We start from the raw sequence: 25,182 nt of genomic DNA, 5'->3' as shown, positions 1-25,182 counted from the left end.
TTCCAGGCCGTTTCCTCCACTCTTCCCTCATAACTCCCTTTCTCCAAGTCATTCTCATTATAATTCCGCGCACTCCTCTTTCACGAAAGAAAAAAAAGTAACATAAATCAGAGAGTAGGTAGGAGTGAAAAAAAAAACTGCATTTCCATTGACGAGATTAATTCTGACCTCAAGCCCGTGGTGGGGAGGACCAAGCGAAATATATTAGAGCTTCTTTCCAAATCAAATTACTTTCGTACGAAAATATCCAACTCGGTGAGAAGACTTCCAGACTTATTTTTCTCACTCCATAGAATGGATGCGAAACGAAATTTAAGTATGTCCGCATTAATTGAAATGTATATTTTACCCGGACGCTTTTAGAGTACTTATTCCGTCGAAAATGAGTCAATCTCCGTTCGCCTTCGACGAAATTTTAATGACCATGCAGCTCGCAATACGCCATATTACTTACGATGTAAATGACTGCGGCATAATACAAGAGTGCCTACGCGAGGGATTCGGTCTAAATTACATGCCCATGGGCAGAGCAGAGCTCTTCGTATAATGAAATCTTGTTTTGAAACTGAATTCTATGGATACTCTTGATAAATTATTTACATTTATATTCAGACTTTGTCTCGGAAAGAGATAAAACAAGTATCGTAGTTAGCCATCAGATTTCATCGTATGCATAGGTTTAAAAAAATTAATTTTAGAAAGGAAAAAATACACTCTTTTGGGAAGCAAATGATAATACTAATTTATTTTTACAAATTTTAATGAGAATAAGTCAAACAAGCTATCCATTAATTTCTGGGGAATCCTGACATCGAAAACATATGGAATAATTTCAATTACGGCTGACGGTTCAGTGCAGCCACACTCTAACATATTACACGAATTATTTATTCCTTAAGGTAGCATAACTATGGTGATAGCCAAAGTCATCATCAATGAAACTTCTAGCCACACACTGAAAAATGGTGTATTAAATTGTTTCCCGGCATGCTGTGATTTCAGTATTTACATATCGAGCGCGCTGCTGAGTGGAAGACTAATTTGACCAAGCTTTGGAAAGTGGGCTGAAGGTAAAGCAAAAGGACATCTCCTAAAATAGGATACATATGCATGCACTGTATGTATCAGAGGGTTATCAAGAGTACACTCATCTATTATAGATCGATATGAAAAGTTTCCCCATGTAAGCATCATTCCATAGTTCCCACCTCTCCAATCTCACCTGCGACCATTTACGTCTTTAAATCGAGCCTTCTCCATGCCTTGATTGGCGCTATAGAGGTCTCTACCTAATACTACGACTATAATTTCTTTGACGAATTTAAGTATACCGGGACTAGCCACGGTGATAACTTTTACGGGAGTCACCCGCAATGCACAATTGTGCGAGAAATCCACAGAGAAAATATCATTCGCCTTGACCGGGATCCGGGTTCGAATCCCGGTCAAGGCGAATGATTTTTTCTCTGTGGATTTCTCGCACTATAATTTCTTTATCAACTAAAGGTAACACCGTTTGCTGTAGCGATTAATGCATGAAAATATTCAACTTGAACGCTAAAAGCTAAGTATGATTCACACATATCCCATAATGGCATCATTCTGATGTCGAAATAGAAGAATACCTCTAAACACTTTGCAGTTAATTATGAGATATGAAGTCAAGACCGCCAACTATCATCCTTACCGATACAAGTTGGATTAGCCACTAGCATATTAACTATTCGTTTATTACTTATTTTGGATTCATCTTTGACTAATTAAACTTAAAAAATTTCTATGTGTGTGATTTGATTCCCTCTCTTTACATTGCTTAAAACAATCGTGCTTAGAATAAGTCGATAATACCTCTTACGCTAACACGATTACAATAAAATCTAATAAATAATTCTCGTTTACGATGAATATGAGGTTTCACTTCAATCTCTCCTCATCAATCTCAATCCTTTTCGCAAAACAATTGCTATTTCCTCCATTTCCCAGAGGAGGGCATACCCTACATGAGTCATGAGAGGGAAATATTTCCATCCGAGTACAGTTTTTTTCCTTTCATTCGTCCACTTCATGAACACAGGGCCCTTACGTTCCTGCCGTCTGTTAAGGTACATCCGGAAAAAAATAGCCCCAGCGAAAATGTATCAGAGTCACGCTAGCGATACCTTAAACGCTCAATAGATTAAAATCACTAAGGACAAGTGAAAGGAAAAGAACACTTCTCGCATCAGAATATTATAAGCCCGTAGCGTACTTACGTAATATCTGTTCCACAGGAAGAAATATAATTTTGATAAATATTATTCATTAGATTTCACTGAGAAAATAAATTTAAAATTTCATGATACACAAAACATAAAATTCGTAAATATAATAGATTTTTCACGACTTATTGAAAGGACAATCATGAACTTTCCTTTATCACTTTTCTCATCGCCTCATTTGAGGAAAAACCTTCAATGAAAAGAAAGAAATTGAATGCATGCACGGCAATATTCACCTTTTTCTAAACGTAGTAGATGTTTTTATTCTACGCTGGGCCAGAAGAAATTGGTCTCCAAGTCCACCGCTCGAACGTTTCAAAGTTGAAGATGTTCATTTTTGAGATTTATTGGCAAAAATATAATCTGAGCTTCTTGCTGATAAATCCGAAACTGCAAGGAAAGATATTCACAAATTAGTGCAAGAATATAAAATCTAGAGAAAACTAATACATTAATTTAAGTAATTTCATGCTAATATAAATACAGCTAACACCACCTTGTGAGACGAAGAAAAATTCAGATCACTTACGCTTCCGGAAAGTAGCGATGAATACAATATTTTATCAATATTCATATTCAAAAGCGTTGCCGAAAAGTAAAAAAAGTCGAATTCGCCAAGCGTGGTAGTCTGTAGTAGTATAATATACCAATCAAAATTAAATACCTTAGTTGATTACTCTCCTTGAAATAAAAATCCTCTATGGAAGTGGAAAATTAAATTTTATTAATTGGAGATATCATAATAGTAGTAGTTACTTTCAAATTTCAATTGCACATTTGTATTGTGCGATTAGATTTGTCAATAATTTTTAAAGTGATTCATGAAAATAATATTGAAGATATTATGCGTATGAATATTGGGGAAATAATTTCAAAACAGCACGAAAGAGAAATAATTCCACAACTCATCCAATTTTAAATAGAGTTACAATTTAGAACCTCAGCACCAGAAATACATTGTTAAAATATTTCAGCAAAGTTTTTTCTTTCATCCCGCACTCACTTCCCCCTCAAAATTCACCGACATCATCTCGGTTGGCCGTAGCTTCAAAGTATTCGCCATCACTGCTCGCAGTAGAACATGAGTAAGGGAAGTGATTTGGTTAAACTCTTCCTAAAGCACATCCATGGTTATTTGAATAATTATGAGGAAAATACGATTTTTCGAGCCTTGCTCAACGCCATGTCAACTGACTTTTGTCCAACCCATTACGTTACGTCACAATGCAACACTCGCTGTGCTGGCTAAGAGAGATAATAACGAATGCCGTGCTCAATGGGGAGGAGTCCAAAGCTGGGAAGCAAATTGCTGTCGCCCGTTGGGTTACGGAGGTAAAAAAAGAAGCAGTAGACGTGTGGTCGTTTTCCATGCCTTTTGATTCAATTCCCGGAGAAAAACAGCGTTTACGGGAAGATATGATCATTTTCGTGGTCAAGAGAACGTGTGCGCCTCGCAAAAGGGAAACACTGGCATCAACCCTTATATACCAAAATAAAAGCCATTCATCACGAAAGAAACTTCCACTTCCTATTCACGGAAATGGTTCAAAACGCTTTCCTTCAACGCTCTCAAAGCAAAGCCCTGGACAGAACGTTTTTCACATGATTATATCCTGGGATTCCCATTCAAAACGGAAACAGTATTTAAGGTTTACGTTTTGATGCTCGAAACGTCATACACTGATTGAGCCATGTGGAAGAATATAAGTAATGGTACGCATTGCGACGGCAATACCGTATAAGTTTGGTTTGCCTGTATGTTTTTGAATGGTGACAAATTATGCTGCATAATTGGACTGGAAGTAAATTAAATTCAAATATTATCTAGTTTTAATTTTAAGAATGATTGATCTTTTGATAAAACTCCCTTAAATCCATAGCTAAGCAAAGTTCATCGACGCCTATAATACCTACAAACTTTTTAATGGAATAATATCACTTCTACTCCATCCCACTTTTTTAGACGTTGAATAAGTCGATATGCTGCTGACGTAAACGTTCCCTTTCCTATGCAGAAGCAAGGCTGAATTATCTTCGTGTTATTGACAGGAACCAGTAACATGCTAAGGTAAACAAATGTTTAAATATCGGCATTAGCACACGCCATTTTCCAATATTGTTTACTTCATATGTATTTCGCATGTTAAGTGACACCGTTCTGCAGCAGAAATTCTGTCACAGCCATCAAAATGATGTCAAAATTATTTCCAATGCATTCAAAATGTCAAATTTCCCCCTAATTTTCTTTAACCGCTTATAAGAGACATAATTACAACGTTCTTCACTATTATTACCAGCAACTCAAAATATTTCATTAAAACTGCTTCTCCCATCTCAAGTAAACTATACTTATCCCATACATTTCTAACTCCTCAAGTCACAGTGGTGGAAAGAATAATAAAAAAATTGGACAGTAATGAACGTTGCTCTCCATATCTTATATTCATATAATTTAGCCCTTGCTTCTCTTGTAGATCGGCTTTGGCGTAAATCTTCAAACTCAATAAGGATATATATAAGAAAATTTATCCAACTCATGCCGGAACAAGCTTGCGCTATGACGTTAACGACATTCGATCAAATTCAGTTCAATAATTAATTCATCCAAATAGCTATTCCGGAAGAAACGGGCATCCCATTCTCCTCCAGCAAGGGCATCGGAATCCACTATCAACGATAACTGGAATTCAAACAAGGATGCACGAGGAACTCTTAACACATCCACTGGATGATCGATGACTTTGCTCGCACTCATCCAAAGTGCTTGAAAACAAAATGATGAGATTATGAGAGAAATGATGGATTAAATTAACCGGTTTCATCTTGCCTCATCTGGGCACCGCGTACATTCTTTTACTCTAAAATAACAGGTAGAGATGATTTAAATTCAATGGATATCAAAAGAAGCTCGCGACGAGCATTATCTGATATTTAACCACGATAGATGACCATATGACCTCAAGGGCGGAATCCAGGATTATTTTCTAGCAGGGGGCACAATGGTCTGACATATCAACTCATATTTGAGATTAAAAACAATATACAACTATTGCTGTAGAAAATATTCTCTCTATTTTGATATGAATGTTATTAATATTAAATTAAATGATAGATGCTCAGTAATACATAAAATAAAACGAACGTAATGATAACCGTATTTAAGTATAAAATTTTATACATAAAAATCTTGTCTATTCTTTAAGCATCTGAAAGGGGGGTACGTGCCCCTGTGCCCCCCCCCCCCTAAATCCGCCTATGGATGAGCTCCATAAAAGGTTAACTGGAAGGCGATAACTAGCAACCCTTTACCCCAGAACTCGGGCATTGAAGTCTAAATCTTAAGACGGTTGCATTCAAAACAAGGACGCGAGAGGGAATCTTATCCGATCCAAAAGGATAATAGAGTATTTTACTTTCATTGAAAAGGTTCACGAAGGGATGATGAGAGGGATACATTAACCGGGTTAATCTTATCACACAATAACAACGCTCCAAAAGGAGAAATAAAACGGAGTTAAACGGAGCCAAACAAGATCGCGCTGAATAATAATAGATATTTCACCAACAGTTTTCACCACATGAGCTCTCCAAAAGGTTTATCTTAAGACGGGAACAAATAACCCGTTTCCTCAGAGTTGGTTAAACGCCGTGAGCTCAGGTTCAAATCCCAGCGGTGGGAGAGAATTTTCAGAGATTACCCGATCCCTACTTGAATGTTGTGTGGAGGACATTTCAAGTACAACTCTCCGTCCGTCGGATGAGACGTTGAGGCGTGGTCCCCTTGGCACCTTTCGTCAAAAGCATGCTAATGACGACGCCGGGTTTCTCTCCACACTGGCGCAAATGACCTCAGATGTCGGTCGCCTCCTTCAAATACCATACCATACCACCAGAACTGGGTAATGGGAATCCACGATCAAAGACGGTTGTATTCAAAACAAGGATGCTTGAAGATATTTTATCCAATCCTAAAGGATAATAGACAATTTTACTCCCATTTAAGCGGTTTACCATACAAAATGATGAGAGAGATAATACCATTGAACAGTTTCATCTTACCACATCATCAAAACGTGCACATACCCACCATAAGGAGACATAGACGTGAGTTAAATCCAATAGATACGCAAAGAACCTCACGCAACAGATATTAATCCATAGGATACTACCATATGATCTCTGGAAAAGGATTATTGTAAGACGGAAACAAACAACCCTTTACTTCAGCATTGGGGCCCACGATCGAAGACGGTTGGATTCAGAATAAGGATGCGCGAGGAAATCCAATCCGATCCTCCCGGATGATCGAGGATTTCACTCGCACTCAAAAGGTGTACGAGAACAAAACGAGCGGGGAGAGAGATGAAAATTAACCGGTTACATAAAGGCCGCCGGGACTCATCCCGTCTCACGCCGCCGAGGTAAGGAGTGCCGACGGTGAGGAGACGGAAGTCTGCGTCATCTTGTCTCAAGACGGACGGGAGTTTATGCGACGCGGGGATCCCAGACAGGGAGCCTCGCCACCCCTCACGCCCTGCACCGCCAAAATCCCTCCTTTCATTCTTTCCCTCGTCTACTTTTGTTTCCGTCTCTTCGAGAGCGAGCGCGCGCTACTGCCGCGTGGTGGAGAGAGCCATGGCCTTCCCACGGGCGTCACCCAGGAAGCACCAAAGGCTCCCTCGCGATGAATGAGGCGACGTCTACTCCCTTCCCACTTTCTCATCCAGGTTTTTTACCGGTCGCTCGAGATGGATGACGCTGATACTCTCTACAGACGGCTCAAGCCGTATTTACACTATGTAACCAAACACTTTAATTTAGCACTGTTATATAAATTTTGGCAATGGAATGCAGTTCATCGTAATTGAAATGTTATTTAATTACATATAATTTTTGGTTTTTTCCCGGTGAACAATTGCAGTGAAGTTTTCTCGGGTTTCGCACCGGGTCAGGTCCTCCATTTCTCCTCCCAACGTTTCGATGGACAACTCGCCCATCGAAACGTTGGAAGGAGAAATGGAAGACCTGACCCGGTGCGAAACCCGAGAAAACTTCACTGTTATTTAATTACGTTATACAACAATTCTATAGAACATTTTTTAAAGAATGAACTTTGCCCAAGCTAAAAATGTTATATAATATCGAAAATGTGTTATATAACACACATTTTTGATGTTATATAACAGTGTTACATGTTTTCCATCCAGTGTCCGTAAACATCCAAAGTCTAGTTCGGACATTATAAAAGAACACAAATGGAAATTTCCAGTTTTAATTCAAAACTCCACTACAAGATCATAGTTTGAACACATTGTGTAATTTTCAAGGTTCACTATGAATTGAAACCATGGTAGGCTGTTGAGTTTTGAATAAAAATTGTGAAAATTACCATCTATGTCCCTTTATCATGGATATTTCGAACTTCCACAAAATCAAGCCAGAAAATATTGTATACGTTCTAGTTTGGACGTCTGAAAATGCTATTAAACTTTGTTGTTTACCTTTTTTATATATAAAGTTTTTATAAAATTGTTAAAATGTGCAAATGCGGCTTTGAAAAGGCCATTATTGTAGACCCATGAGCGAATGACCAGCCATAAGTATGCGGAATCGGGGAGCGAAATTAATTGCGATGGCGTAATCTCGTGGACCGCCTTCAAGATGCGTGGCAAAGAAAAACTTTACAAGCATATATTTATTCATTGCGACCGGTTTCATTCAGACCGAAATTACGACCGAAACTAAAACCAGCCGTAATTACTACATCACGAAGAAGCAAGAGATAATCTTTCCAAATCGGCAACAACGAAAATAAAATAAAATATCTTCTTTTCATTTAAGTTCTATTCTATCTTGCTTAGGTTTGACCATAAATACTTTTTTATGCTGAATTACTGGAAATATATACGTGTAAATGGGGAAATATCGTAATTAATTATAATCGGTATTTCATTGAACATGTAATTTAATCGTATGACAGTGAAGCATGGGTGATTTCATTAGCAGAAAAGCAAACGATGGCTCCATTAGGGAAATAGTAACACTATAGAATGATGTAGATACAATGAATTTGCAATGTGTTTCATAAAACAGAAGGAGAAGAGCTGTCTGCTACAAAGTATGGCAAGAAACAAAAACAAGAAACTTAGACATTCATATTCGTGGGGAAAGTGGACTAAAGAGACATAAGAAAGCAAGGTCATGTATTAGATATACATATAAAGCGGTGAAAAGCGTGGAAGATAAGCACGAAGAAATATAGTAGTAAAATAGCACCAATAAATGGTACTCTCCTTTCTCAATGCCACTCATTATAGAATAACACCAAAACAGGAGTCTTTTGTCTTCAACCACGCCTGAGATTCAAGAGGAATATGGAAAACAGCTTAGAATGTTCAAGCGTAGAATGTATGGAATACGATACAAGCAGCGCTCAGCACTTGGGGACACTCTAGATCTATATCGCTATTGATCAGGAAATGATAGAAATAACCATATGTATCATATGTGATACACTGGGACAGAAGAGGCTAAAAGGTAAGCTAATGAGAGACCAGTAAATAGCTGCTTCAAATAAACTTCAACATCATTGACCGCTGATGATTATGTGCCCTCTAAGTTTTGAGCTCAAGGAGTAGCACGAGCGTTGCAGATTTAAGTCAACAATTTGATGCATGTGGGCAAACTCATCTAAGAAATCATGAATTCCGAATAACTAGATGCTAAAAGCGTAGCATTATGTCAAATAAAAACATACCTTCTCAATCTTTCTCCGCTCAGACTCGAATATTTTCCAAACATTTGCGCCATGATTAATGGAATTAAAGTTGAATTTGGTTTAACCTTAGAAGCATAGCTACCGTGAGAAATTACTTTGTAACAATTACTCAGTGCTAATTTCTTCTTAAAGCTATTATACGATAAACTCTGTGAGAAAAAGAGTATTTGAGGGATTCATAACCCCTCAAAGATACCATAAAACATTTCAGATATAAAATTAGATAAGAGTTTAAGCAATGCTCCATTCCTCTGCAAAATATTTGATTGATGAAGCCATTACTCTTCATTAGTATAGTTTTCAGAAACGTTTTCAGAAAACTTTCATCGTATTTCATCTCAATTCAAACATTCTTCAATGATATTCATAGTCTTGCACATTCTCGAAAATAAATGCAAGACAAAACCTCCATTATGTTAGCAACACCTTGATAATAATAGATATTCTTTCGTTCAAATTTTAACGGGCCTTTTCATCTTCATTTATCAGACATAATTGCAATTAACAGTCTCAGAACTTCTGAGGTGCTCAAGAATGGGATCTATGATAAGCCGTAATGTATAAAAATGGTTATAATATTGAAATTTAATATTATTCTTAATTTTTAAAAGGATTTATAGAGTTAAATTGAAAAAAAGGAGCCATAGCCAAAATTAAAACAAAATTTCTGAAGGATATTGTATAGAGAGTAGAAAAATACAGAAGAAAAACATGACATACAATATTCAAAATCAAGGAACTAATGTCATAGGAAAAAAGAGATGCATTGGGCGCAGTTAACAGCCTGAAAAATATTGCACAGCGCATTTTTATGATTCTTACTTTCTTCTATTGCCACACCCAGACGAAAAAGCGAAGCAAGATTTGTTAGAGAATGAATTAGTCTCATAACTAAAAACTCCAGTTAAAGCTCTCAAATAAATTCATCCATACTTTGAAAAATATATGAAAAATAACTGAGTGTTTGTTGGAACTAATGGGGAAAATTTGAAGGCAAGAACGCGTAGGTGTATTAAAAGACTAAGAAGTAAAACCATACCAATGTAGCAGAGTAAAAATTTCATTTGGGCGATCAATAAGAACAAAAACTCTGCTTCTCCCGGTTCTCATTCCTTCGCGAGCATAATTGCATTTTCTGTCGCAAATGCACAAACAACTTCTTACCCAGCATCGGATTATGGGATTCAGGTACATCCGCATCATACAGGTATCCAGATTGGGACGCTTTCTCAAAAACCTCACCTATCAGATTCCCATGACCGATCTATCGAAAAGATTATTTTCTCCCCCCTCCAATTTTATCGCGTCGATATTCGAAGTGGAAGTGCATCCACTAACGGGAATGTTTCTACGTGGGGAGGATGGTAAACTAAAAAAGAAAAAGAAAAAACTGTAGCTCGACGACGGCGGTATGGATTCAGTGATAAGTTGGTCGGATGAGGAATTATCCAAATGAGAATGAATAGGGCTCCCGTGGAGGATTGTGGGCGGGAGTTTACTCTCGTGCCCGTAGGTAGTGTGGGAGGGGGTTGATTTGGCAAGAGTGGTTGGTACATGGCACGTTGAAGCTCTTTCTTTCTCCTCCTCCTCTCCTCCTTTATATTCTCTCTCTCTCCAGTTTCCGATACACATGCAAACGAGAGGATGCTTGCCAATGTTCCGAGACGGAGACCAGACGGGTTGCAAGGGGTCTTGGCGCCCCCCCTCTCGTTGTCCCCAACTTTATATTCGTCCCTTCCCACCTTCCACACTTCTACCTCCCTTTCTTTCTTACCACCGCCACTCCACTCGTGCACTGTAAGGCTGTAACGGGCGTCTCGTCCACGTTTCGTTTTGTCCGAGAACCACGGAAAGTTCGGCGTGTACCTGAGAGGGTTCCATTCATCTCGTAAAATTTTGTGAGAAAAAAATATCAAATGCATGCACTCATTATTTGGTCGTCCAATAGTATAAGGGTGCATAATGATTCCTACAACGGATGAATCTCTCGTATCTAAAAATAATTACAGGGTATCCTCAATATTAGATGCTGTTACTATGGTACTAATCTTTCTCAGTTATTTTATGGCTGAGATCCGATCCGATAAGATCAATTCAACAGACGGACAACCATTTTACTACACATATTTGATCAAGTTGTCAAATCGCAGGGTAAATCTATACTAGAATGTTTCAGGTACACTACCAGTAAGAGCAATTGAACAAAATAAGCAATCACACAGACAGCAATTAAATCCATTTCTCAATTTTTCATATACTGAATTGATATGAATTTAATGCGTACATAGTCCGGCTTTTTCGTTGAGCATAGTTATATGTCTTTGCTATTGTTGCAAGTGTTGATAGTATGTAATTTATGTCATTCCAGTTTATGATAACCTTAACACCAAAAAAAATCCCAATGTACTGATTGATGAAATTTTTAAGCTGAGAAAATAACATTATTTAAGTCCAATTTTAAGTTTAATTGTATGATTTAGGTAGAATATCAATGATATCTCGTCCTTTAGTCACATTTAATCCGTTCGATTCAACTTATTTCCTTATCGTCCATATTTTTTTAATTCCTTCACCTTAACAAACTAATAGTGACTCGGATATTCTCTGCTCTACACATCCCATATTATTCAGCTTTTCATCGTCATGTAAAGCGTAGTGTGGATTAATTTGAACAATTTTCCCTCCATAATCTATCTATTTTACAAAATTATCACCGAAGGTCACTTAAGTTTTTGAAGCAAAGAATATTATCTTACAAACATTGACCAAATCAGTTATTGTTATGCGGGAGTTAAAACTACAAACCGTCATGGCAAAGGTATTCCTTCAATAGCTATTAATTCAAAAACAAAAATTTCAAGTCAAAGCGCTACGATTTACTAATAATTGAACACCTTGAGTAAAACTGGAGGAAAATACATTGCTCCTCCGAATTCAGTTACTGCTCCTTGTATCTCTTAAAGATATGATTTAAAAAGGTTTTATCATATGATTAAGGTATGTTTACAAAGAGAATATTGCGAATAACCCGCCTCACAAATTGACCGAACCTGTTGAATTCATTGAGAGGCCTATTCCATTTCATTCTTTCCATAAACCATTTCTCTTCCTAACAAATCCCCGTTTACCTTGCATTGCCAGTGAAATCTGATACTAAACAGCCACTCACCGTTTAATCTACAGATTCAATTATGTAAATGCACTTTATCATTCTAAAATTTGACTATCGTTTTTAACTTTTGAGCCCCGTATTTTTCGTTCTATGTCCTTGCTCGAAATAGGCACTTCTAAGGTCCTCCGCGTGCAAAACTTCGATGGATAGAAGATATTTAGATCACTGACGAAGCTCGTGAAGCTCGAAATAATTTAAGTGAATGGATTTAATGGCTATTTTGGCTTAAAGATTAAGGGATATAATTAATAGTATATGCAGTCGTTATAACATCACCTCTTGAAACATCAGCGGGACGCAAAAAATGCGCTGCCAAGCGAAAGAATGAATCTCTCTATGGGCCCCTAATTCTTCGAAATTGACTTCCATCAGTAATTGTGCACGAAGCCACTGGCCATGCGACCCTCACAAACTGCTGCATACATCGCTCCGCCGGCAATATTAACCTCCTAGACCTCTCACGGAGCCTGCGTGGAGTTCAGAAACGCGCATGCGCTGAAGGAAGATTACATTTCTTGCAATTCCCATGAATCGTTGAGTAAAGTAATAATAAAGTTAAATTCAATGCTGATAATTGTATCACACAAGTTGTCAAACTCCGCAAAGCTGATATATTAATTAACATTAAGTACTTATTCCGAGTTTCGTTTAACGGCGGACGCCTAAGATGAACGTCTTCGTCAACAGATCACAGATCACAGATAGAGGACAGATACTCTTGTTGTTAAAGTGCACCTTATGTTTAATTTGTACAGTAGATAGATTTTGTTGTTAAAGTGCACTTTATGTTTAATTTGTACAGTAGATAGATTTTAATACGAATACGAATTGAATGAATGAGGCAGATACTTTGTGGAGATCCATTATGAGATATGTCGACTGTAGTTTAATAAAATTTTTATGTGGAAAGTGCAAAGCGTTTCACTGTATATTTTTTAATACGATGTATGTGTCTGCGAGGGTTAATTCATAAAGAACAGTAAAAATGAAGCATCGAACAAGAGAAGGGTGTTCTACGTAAGCATTAGTTCACGCATTCGTGCAATGCTGGAGACAATGGACGGAATATCTTAGTTGATGTCGTATACGAATTACTTTTCACGGGCAACGCGGATACGGTTACATAGCGCGTAGAGCGGATGCCCAAAACTAGAGCTTTTCCTTGCATGGCTATTTCGCTACATATACAGCAGATCGATAAATATTTTCAATATATATCGTTCCTCTGTTTACCTGATAATTTACGAGGTAAACTAATTTTGACGCCCGACAAGAAAGATTATACGTTTAGTAAAGGCAGCCCCACCTTGAAATGTTCGCTCTCTAAGGGGTTCTCCCAGACTGCACTTTCGTGCCCGCAGTGCCGCGCGTCCCCGGGGGACAGAGGACCCCCCCGCGGTCGACCCCACTCCCAGCTCCCCTCGCGACCAATCTCTTCCGTTCTCCTCCCCTCCACGGGCCACCAAAATCAAATGCACGCCTCCTTCTCGTCCCAAAGGCCCACTCCTTCTCTCTTTCTCTCATCACAGGCGCTCATTTACATAATGTTTTCCCATTTTCTAGCTAATTCATTGAGCCAAAGTAAATACCAACTTTTGAAAATAAAACATTATCATTTTTACTGCAACATTGAAGCGAATTAAATAATATCACCGAATAAAATATATCAAAACGAAGCATATTTAGGAATTCTATTTTTTTTCAGAACCAATATTTCTATACAGTTTCATTGATAGTAAAGCCATTACCTGTTATCAAAACCTGGGCCGCCAAAATAAAGAATTATAAGTGAAGAATTAGAAGTAAAATGAGAATTAAGTACGAGAGAGCTTTCATTCGTGACTAATCTACATATCACCACCAAGCAGAAGATATTGCAGCGTACACAGTTAGCTGGTGACGATAGTAGCGACACAGGGTAACTTTAATTTTATGCAAAGTATCTCAGCGATTATATTATTTTCTGGATAATATATTGTTTTTAATAAGTGTTTCTTCTCAATTATCCCCATTTGTTATGCCAGTATAATCAAGCTATCAAAAAAAATTTTAAAAACAGTCGGCCCCTTAATGAAAAACGTTTTGATGATCCATTGGACAAAGCAAATGGCAAATTGAAAATTAAAGAGATAAAAGCTGCTCGTATTTTGGAGAGGAAGAAAATATTTTCCACACATGGCATTGCAAGTGATACAGATTTGAACATTGACTCTATATCCACGCATTTCAATTCTTATACAATAAAACTTCATATTCCTCATGAGCACAAAATGAAAAACTTATTTTTGTCATTAACGTCGATAATTATTTACGTCATGTGGTGATGCATAAAATACAATTATTATCAGGTTACGTCTACCTAAACCTACCAAGAGGTTTTCAAGGGAATTAAAATAAAAAATGCAACGCTTCAAGGTGTAAATGCAAACCTCATATATCCAGGTTTTACTTAATGCCTGCAACACCCCATATCCCACCACGAATGCATTAATTCTCACATCATTTTCTCACGTCATAATTTATCTTGATATCTGTATAACATGAGGGGTATTATGGATTTAAAAACACCTTTGATTTTGCAGTAATAAAGTGGAAACTCGTGACGCTTAAACAACAATTCATGTGAATATGACTCTAACCAAATCCTTAATCAGTGTTTTGGCTGCTATACTGCAAAGACGAATGTTAAATCAATAGACATTCTTTCGCTCGTGTCCTGTTTAAACATCTCCAATGAGTTTAGAATATATATTTTATTAGGATAGGATTATATTAAATTTGATTAGATAATATATTTATGCAAGTGCGAATACGAGCTCAGAAATACCCGTTTTCTATGAAAGTATCGGAGATAATCATAAAATTATCTGTTTGATAATTTCGCATCCATCTTTTTTGGATAGTAAGTATGAAAGCTCTCTGATTCTCTTCATTTTCCACAAAACTTATTTGGTATTCCAAACATATGAGCAACTGCACTGGCCTGCGAATATTAATTCAATAGGATAAATGCAAGCGCCTTACCTTCCTGAAAAACGAAATCGGAATGATCCAGAGCCAAAGTCAGTTGATTAATCAGTCACTGACTTTGACAGTCAGCTCCCATTGAACTAGTCCTTAGAAAGGAAAATCATACCGACCTCCACTGCCCTTAAGTAACCTCTTCAGGGAAAGATGAGTCAATTTCTAATAGTTGGAAGCAAAGAATAGAGGGAGGACGCTACCTCTGAAATTTAATAAATTCGCATTAAAAAAGAATCTATCATCAGACGAGCCCTTCAAATAGTAAAAATGTGTAATTACAAAATGAACTTTACATTCTTCAGAATCTTAAGCTAAAAATGATGAAGCATACGTAGTAGGGCGTATTTTAACTAGTAAAATATGCTTTTCTTTTCATCTATAAAGCATTCATTAGGCAATGGATTGCTATCCTCATGCACCCATAGGAGAAAAATCAAGTGAACCACATATTAATAAATTTTATCTGCCTTCATTGTACCTAAATCATGCGCAGTGGCCATTGAAAGTCTAAATGCGATTCAAACTTACATTGCACATAATTTATTAAAATTAAATTTTGTGATGTGGTACTGCTGTTAGTGCTTCATCAAGTGCCTACGTAGTATTTAGAAAGACCTAAAATTTGCATATTAAATAATTATTTAAGTTTGAAATAAATATACTTAGAAAATCGGGCATGCTAACATGCTACACTGAATTATATTGATCGAAAAACACACAAGCATACGTTTATACTGATAAAATAGCAATTGCATCCTCAATTCTCATTAGAATGCAAATATTATATTTCAATTATTTATATTAAATTTAGTAGACGATACATTCACTGGTGTGTTTAATTAGCGTGGTAGCTCAAAACTTAAATATGTTCTAATTTAAGTATACCGGGACTAGCCACGGTGATAACTTTACGGGAGTCACCCGCAATGCACAATTGTGCGAAAAATCCACAGGGAAAAAATCATTCGCCTTGACCGGGATCGTATCCCGGTCAAGGCGAATGATTTTTTCCCTGTGGATTTTTCGTTAAATATGTTCGTCGATAAGATAAAATAACCCGCAAAAACTTTAAATTTTTCCCATATTTTTATAACTTCCTTCATTTATTTCGCAGATTTTATCAGATATTCCCATCCTATTTTCGATATTTTTATTGCACTATCAATTGAATTCGCAGCAATTTTTCAGTTACCGACAAGGTGGAGGGAGTTCATTGTACTCCGCAAGGTGGACGTCTCTCTCCCCCGCCGAAAGCGGCGACGGTTGGCACGAGAGGCTGCAAATCGGCTCTAAGGAGCCAGCCACTCCCACCTCCCGCGGTTAGGGGGAACCACCGGCCGCCCACGACACCGAGAGGGTCCTCTCGCGTTCACCCAACCGCCGCCGCCGCGGACACTCCACGACTTCCCCATCGCCACTGCACACTCACTCCAAAGGGTGCTCCCGCGGTCTTTGGCTCCACCGCGAAGTCCTTTTGCGATGGCTTACACCCTCAGGTGCGCAGAACGGTGCAGAGGGTGTATGTAGTGGGTGGGTGGAGTGAAGGAAAGGAACGGAGGGGGAAAGTGAGCAAATGGCAGGTATTCTGGCCAACACAGTCCCTCGACGTAGAAGCGGATACGTTCCCAAGACCCAAAATCTGGATTCAATGAAAGAATTTTATCGATAGAAGGTAAAGATAAGTTACGGCGAAGAAATAATCTTCCTCAATTAGCCGTTCTCTCGAAAGTAATGGTAATGATAAAACAATGTCAAGTTGTTGAATCTAACACTTTGTTCATTTTTGTTTACGCTTTCCCTACTATTTATTAATTGTTGTTTTTCTTATAATAAGTCTTTTGTAATTAGTCTTTCGCTGTTTTTTCAAAGCATAAAATTAATATATAAGTAACAAAAAATAAAACGCGCAAGTTACTGTTTTCTTTTTGGTGACGAGTTTTTTTTAAGAATTTTGGTTCAAAAACTTCCTTAAAGTAAACTTTTGATTGAAGTAAGGAATCGAAGCGAATCACGAAGGTAAACAACAACGAAACACGCCAGGCCCATGCGCATGGGCGATGAGCAGTAAAGAAACGGTAAACCGCTCGGAATCAGCTCAATAAGTCATGATTCCTCTGCGAAAGGGATCGTTGTATTTCCAGCCGCGAATTGCCCGATAAGTAGACGAAGAATGGGAAACGGAAAAACTGGTCCCATTATTTTTAAAATATCACAATCGCCAATGATGAAAATTGGTGAACGAGCCAAAATACCGTAGAGTACATTTCGTTTTGTAGAATCCAGAGGTTAGCTGACCCTTCCTTGCCATCAATTTTTCAGCTGCATCAAGGAAGGGGCAAAACTTGCTATTCAAAAGTAGAGCCGGTGGCACACTAAGTCATTGAAGTTATGTAGAATAATTGTATCTGCTGTAAAACCGTGAAGAAAAATGGTGCCTCGTTTTTCAGCCTATCTCGGCGGTGAAAGGATGAAGAGCGACGAGATGTACCGAAGAATATCAGAAGAAAATGAAGTTTGAAGAATTAAACGCCACAGAAATGCCCAGTGGATGATCATAATAAGTGATTTAGGTGATAAAGGGGGCAAAAGTTTAAGCAGAAGTTCTCCGAGGAAGCCCATACTAGAAGTACTAAGATGAATGAGGAGAACAAAAAAGGGAGTTGAAGGAATCAGATTTGAAAACGGAAAACTGGAGAGCTCAAATATACCATTCTTAGGATTGCATTAGTTTGAAATAAAATTGATAAGTCCACCAATAATATTCTTCGACCCGCGACATCAGGGTCTAGACAATAGAAGGCTCTTATGGCCACATCCCAGAACGTTAATCAAGTCTTGATGATGGCCCAAACTCGACTCGGTTGCCACGTTGACATTGCGAGCATCCACTCGAGTCCCTAAGCTCGCACAGACTATACTCCACAGTTTACAAGTTGAGTGAAACCTCAAATCGAGCCGCCAAACTTGAAGATTTCCGCTACCGTCGTATCACATTTTTGTAATGAAATATCTCTCGTACAAAATACTTCCAAGTGAGATATTGTGCTCAAGTAATGGTGGATTTTTATGAACAGGAGACTATGGGTTGCGAGAATTTAGGTATGTGTATTATTTTGCTAAATTAATCACTAAAATTTACCTCAATTACACTAATTGCATTGAATAGACTTAGTGATCTAAACCTTGTGAACCAACCACAACCCATAAACCACCTCCATCCCATAACAACTTCCCATTGTACATATAAACCTGCCGGATTCATGTTTTTCAAATTACCTGAAGACAGCCGTAACCGGTCAATAAAATATATATATATAAAAAACTGTGGAATTCACAAAGTTTATTTATTACCATTTATAAGCCCTTCCACTGCGTCATAGCTTCCAATTTCGATTTCATTTCAATTACCATGACTTATTTCATGATATAAAAGTTAATGGAGCAGCTACGACTCCTTGGAATAGTAATGCGATGGTTTCCTTTGCCATCCACATCGCAGTACTACTACACCCGTTAAAATAAATGTTTAAAAATAATCTTGCTATTCACTATTTTATTCCGATTTTCAAAATATATATTCTGACGTTACTCGGTGGAATTAGCTCATCGCCGCCGTAGTGAAATGAGTTTGCTGTACCGACCTAGCTGGTCTCCACCTTCACACATATGAAGAGGAGCTGCTGCCCTCTACCCCGGGTGATGAGAGACATAATTTTTGACTGCATCCAGTCGCCAAGTCACGGTATCTTCATAGGTTTGGTATCATTGAAATGGCCTGCCTTACCCAAGTATAGACCAATACCCCCAGAGAACGGCGTCGCTTTTGCCCACAACTGTTTATTCGACGAGCAAACTACACATAGAGGTCGACCCACTTTAAGCTCAGCCGCGAAATAGGGAGATGTGAGATGATTAGCTGATAGGAGAAAAGTGAGGACTGATGATTAATTTAAGCTCTGGAATACGTACCTTAGATGCCCAAAAATCTTCACCTACTGTGCGTGAGCTTTCAAAAGGTATTCGTGGGTGGCCTCCGCTGTAAAAGAACGAAGTAAACCACCCTTTCCTTCCTCCGCAATCTCCCTCCCCTTTAGAGGGTCTCTTTAGGGAGAAAAGGACCGTGCAGCCATCCGGCCTAATACCACCCTTAATATGGTCCCCCAATCTTCTCATTTCATCCAATCTCTCCCTCTTCGCCTTTCCCCGACTGCATCTCAAGACGGTACAAGTGCACACGTCTCTTTTGTCCTTTTTTCTCCAACTTCTCAGTAGTCTCTAGCCTTAAATGCCCAGTTCCCGCTAAAAATCTCCACAACCACATCACTGAGTCGCCACGCGGAAGAACTACAAGAGCCAATACACGTACGGGGTAAACTGTGCAGGAGGGATAGAAGTTTGTATCCATCAACGCAGGTAGAACGAATTATGAAAACTTGTACGACAATTGCAACAATGCACCCGTTTAAGGAATTAGTAAAACACGCTCTATAATGTGATAAAAACGTATGCATTCGGTATACCTCTCAAGAAGGTAGAAAATGGAGTAATAAAAGGTACTGAAATTCCACACAACAAAATAATTAACTGTATTTATGTGGACTGGCGGCTCCTTTATTTTTTTACAATATGATGAGCTAATTCCACCGAGTAACGCCAGAATATGTAACCTTGGACTCACATATGTTAAAAATAGGAATGAAACTCATTTATCAGTAATAAAATTAGGAGGGCTCATACATATATATATTATATCACTTCACCCATGGAACATAGATCAACAATGATATCTATATGACGTAAAACCCTTGGAGATTCGAAGTATTGATCTTAATCATATTCTATGTCAATTTTCTCATACTGGACGACTGAAGAAAATGGCTAGAGATATAACATCTAATGTTATGGCTGAAATGAAAGTTTCCAAACGACAGTGACAAGATGAGTCCTTCAACTTCGCAAATTAATCAGCCTTGAGATGAAGCATTAACGAAACATTTTGATAGTCACAATACTATGCTGAAAATAATACATTTATAAATAAGAAACACTTATATGTAAACAATTTTCTAGAATAAATTCTATCAAATTTTAAATGATACTAGATGAATGGTCATTTCACTCATCCATTTTAATCGAAGTGTAATAGCATTTATGTTCCAAACGAAGTGTCTCACACACGAATCTTGACGATGGGTCAGCCTCAAATCGAGTATTTGGAAAGGTGATCTGGTGAATCGCCACAATTTCAAGAAAACCACATGAACTCAGAGCTTTCTCGAGATTTTTTACGATATCCGGGGAAATTGCGAATAATTAATTGCAACAACTACATTTATTAATGATAAATGCTCTCATAAATTAATTTTGACTAAAATAAACCTTAAGCGAATGAAGTTACATCTTGATAGCATTTAGGACGCGTTAACTTTCAAGGACCGTTCGAGCACATCAACAACATGTCTGCACCTTCCGGCAACGTAAAAATTTATTAGATGATTCATTCACTGAAGCTGGCATGCTTTGAAGAAAATACTGGTATTTTAATCTGATTATATTCCGTAAGTATGCGGAAAAAAATCTGCAAGAAAAATTATAGAAAAATACTGCAGATAAGCTAGCATGTATTCCACATGTAATCAATTACTTAATTGGGATTCAACCATTTAGCACCCTCAGTAAAGGGCAGCTGGCAAACATCAAAGTACTTACAAACTCAAAGACATCAATTATACAGACTATAGGTAAATATTAAAAGAGAAAAAACAAGCCATCAATAGCCAATAATTGCTGGGCAAAAAATAAAATCAACTGATTTTGGCGTTATTTGGTGGAACGATGAAATGTTCGTGGTGAAAAAAATTAAAGTATTGTTCCACAAACATTTTTATTTGCAGTCAACTGGTTTCAACGCGTATACCGTCATTATCAAGACTAATAGAACCTGGACAAACCAGGACAAAAAATATTTTTGAGGCTGAATTACGAGCGATTTTCATGCGGTGATCATCCACTTCGATTAAAATGGATGAGTGAAATGACCATTCATCCACTCAATTTTAGTAGTACGATATAGATTTTTCAACTATTACTACTCTAATTAAATATTTATCCAAATGATACTTACAATGGCGTAACTAAAAGAACATGGTGACGGAAACTACGATATCACGATCGAAAATGTCTCGTCTCGCCGTTCAAGTAAATAAAGAAGTTTCCATTACATATTATTACCGTTTAATTTTAATTATTATCTATTACAGATCATTTTATGTAGTTATTCCTGATGCATTTTTTAAAATAACTGTCTCCTGAAGTGATAATATTAAGCCCTTTGATGAACAATTTTTTTGACCAATGGCACTGAAATTGTCAAACGAATTCGTCGAGAAATTATTTAGATAATCATCGAGAAAAACTATGCACCTATTCCAAACGAAGGTGTCACGTATGGAAGTAGGTAAGTCAAAATAGATAGAAGATATGATGTAAAGTATATAAATGATTTCCTTGTTGCTACTACTAACCTCCTCCATCAAAACTACGAGTCACTTCTCCAGTCTTGCCATTATTTCTTAGGTTTTCATTTATGTACTTATATGCATTTAAAAGAGTGCAAATGTATTCCAAAAGAGCCTTCGGCATCAATTTATCTTCACAGATGCTTAGTAGTTCTTCATTTGCGGCAAAAAAGAGAATGGTTTGCGGAATGACTATGCAAAGCTCCTTAATATTTAACAAGCATCTTAAAATTCAAAATGTAACAAGATATGTCACATGTATGAAAACTTAAATTCACTACCTTTTCTTCGAAAGACGTCAAACAGCAATGAATCAGATCATGAATTACCTTTTTTATCCTTCCTGAAAAATAGAGTATTTAGGTTTACTCTTAAAGTGAAATAATTTTTCTTCACCCTTCATTCTAGGCTTTTTTTAGTACTTCCCACAATTCAATGAAATAGTGATGTGGGTCTCCGTCTCAACAACCGTCTATTTTCCCCATCGTGGCTCAGCGCGGCATCTCTCCTCCTCCCCACCCCCACTCTGTCTCAGTGCTAGAACTGAGCCGCATGAAGAGGGCACCCACGCGTCATTCCAGCCGACATTCAACGCACCTCTCTCACCACTCTACCTCCCAAGTCCATATTCCCGTCCCCCCCCCCCCCCCCGACTTCCTCCCTCTTCTTCACAATGTCCTCCCGATCGCTTACCACCGAACCCCATCTCCCACCAGTAGTACGTGCTACCCGTAATGCGCAACAACCCCAACCTACCCCCCACCCCTCCGGACCAGACGTCTCCCACTCGTTGCTCTGGACACGAAATCCAAAAAATGCACCAAAAAAAAAGAGAGCCTTACTCCTCGATGGCTGTCACTCACTCACTCTCTCTCTCTCCCTCACCGACTATACGATAAAAGGTCCGTAATTGAAACATTATGGAAATGAAGTTTTAGGAACGAAACAAAAAAAAATTCGCAGAAAACCTGCACGTAAAAAGCCAGTGAATTATTAAAAAAACGCACGCTCTCCTCCGGCTCGGAGAGTCCGGGCACGTCTGGAGTACTGTGCACGCGACTGATGGGGGATGGGGACTTGCAACAGACACGATGGTGACTGGCGGCCATTTGCCGCAACGTCAATTCTCCTCTCTCGCCGGAGATCGGCGTATGAGTGCACTTACAGGCCAGTACTGGGGTTTTTATTCCCCCCACCGCAAGAACAGAAAGGACCTTCAATTAAAATACAGACGCGCAGGAACGCCGTATCATGGAATCTGCGTAATCAGAAAAAAGGTTGAAATACTTTGCATACATACTTATACCATGATATTCTTATTTCGCGATGTCATTAATCATATTTCAATCACCTTTTTCAACACTGAAATTATGCCATAAACGGGTATATGAAATAATGACCTGATGCCAAAGATGTTATGCATCTTAAAATTTGATTTATTCATTGTAACGACCATACAGAGCTCATTATTTTCGATCATTAAAAACAGTTTTGATGATAACATTACACCGAAGCTATTCAGTTATGAGTACTACATTTTACATTACCCTAACACCTAAGATTAATTCAAAAGAAGTGTGGAGACGTTTTAGAAGTAATTAGAGAAAACAGCATTCTTTTTTCTCACAAAGGTAGAACTGTGACTATACGCTAGATAAGAGGTTGCACGAGATTTCCTTGAACTATGGAATGGCTTTCACACACACGGTCTCTGTTACAATGAGTTAAGAATTGAAGCCAATAAAAATTAAAATATGAAGTAATAATGAGTAAATGTTTGACATTTTGCAGGTAAATGCCAGTTGTTCAACACAGGACGAGATGAATATTCTGCACAATACTTTGTTAAAAATTATGTGAATTATTCCTGTCCAAGAGGTACAATTAAACCCTGGTAGGGAGTCAAACGATATACGATAAGACTCTTTCGTACCTGCAGCGTCTGGCTTTTCTCTAAGTGAATACTTAATTCTCCAATTAACGAAAAATGAATTATCTTACATTATGCGCTACCAATATGACGAGGAGAAACGCCGCGCTGTCTTGTAATACAATGGATTTTTGGAGCAGATATTGCTTATTCTGATTTTTTTTATAAGAATGCTTTCATTCACTTGCTTTTTACCACACTTCATCCCATTCATTCAGCCTTCTTGGTCCTAAAAAATCCAATGAAATTTAATTTTCTTCACTTAAACTCAGTCATTTGCATCCTTGAGTCCATTTCATAATGAGAAAATTGTAAATAATATGAGGTCTTATACAGAACGGATGAAAACTTATTTTACGCAGTGGTATAGCCTTACTTTGGAGTACTCGTATTAAAAGGTATATATAGTATACGAGTATTACCCCACGCTCAGCCGAGTCATTCAATTATATTTCCATCGGGAGTTAAGAATGAAAGAGGTGAGGAATTCCTTCTCATTTTCCTATTTAAAGATCTTTTAAGAACCTTGCAGTCATAGGCTATTATTTTTTCCAATTCAGGCAAGGGTGAATTGAGCAAAAGATACCTAGTAATGACGAGCTGTGAAAACATAGTGTTATTTATGCATGAATATCAATTTTAAGGGTTACAGAACATGTGCTAGCATGAAAATATACGTATTTTATCGATGCATCGCGGAGTTATCCAAGATGGTTGTTCAGTCCGTTTAGCCATCTTAGGATTTTTACAATTACTTCACATCATTGAGCTGAAATATGAAATAAATAAAGGTGCTCCACCATTTTTTTGGCGACGGAGTAGAGAGCACAAGTCTTTCATAATTATACATCGAATTTATACCTCGCTTGACACATGATTGTTTCAATTAAATAATGAGAAAATGCTCCAAACCAAATTTTAAGTTGATTTTTGCAGGTCGTTTGGTGGAAGAAGAACGTGTTTGAGTACTATATAAACTGTGGAATATTCATTATAGAATTAGATCAAGTGGTCAATATATATCATTATATCGAGTGAAGTAATAAAAGAATTCATAAAAAGACATAGACAATGATACTGCAGTTTTTTATCTCAATAGGAGCAAGTAAATTCACTCCCACCCAAAGATGATTTAGAGGAAAATCATTGGGTACTTCAGACAACTACTTGAGCTGGCATCAAAAAAATACTTTATTACGTACTCCTCGTAACGACTAAAGTACATATTAAGAATAAATCACTCTTTACGTAACAAAACAATTTACAATTTCTGTGATCCTTCTACAGTAAGGTTACAAAAAAGCTATGGTTTACGTCTGTTATCAAGTTTTCTACGTCACTCGTGGCCACGAATTATACAAAAGAGGATTCTCAAGTCGGCCTCTGAATACGATGTCACCGACCACGCCTTTACATGGGTTTACAAAAGTCGCCACTCGTGTCGCTGACGGACAATGTGATGCGTGTTTCACGTGGAAATAAGGTATGATTCCGGCGTGTTA

Source organism: Ischnura elegans, chromosome 2, assembly GCF_921293095.1.
Source record: "Ischnura elegans chromosome 2, ioIscEleg1.1, whole genome shotgun sequence".
In the NCBI taxonomy this organism is placed as follows: domain Eukaryota; kingdom Metazoa; phylum Arthropoda; class Insecta; order Odonata; family Coenagrionidae; genus Ischnura; species Ischnura elegans.
Note: the sequence above shows the minus strand (reverse complement) of the source record.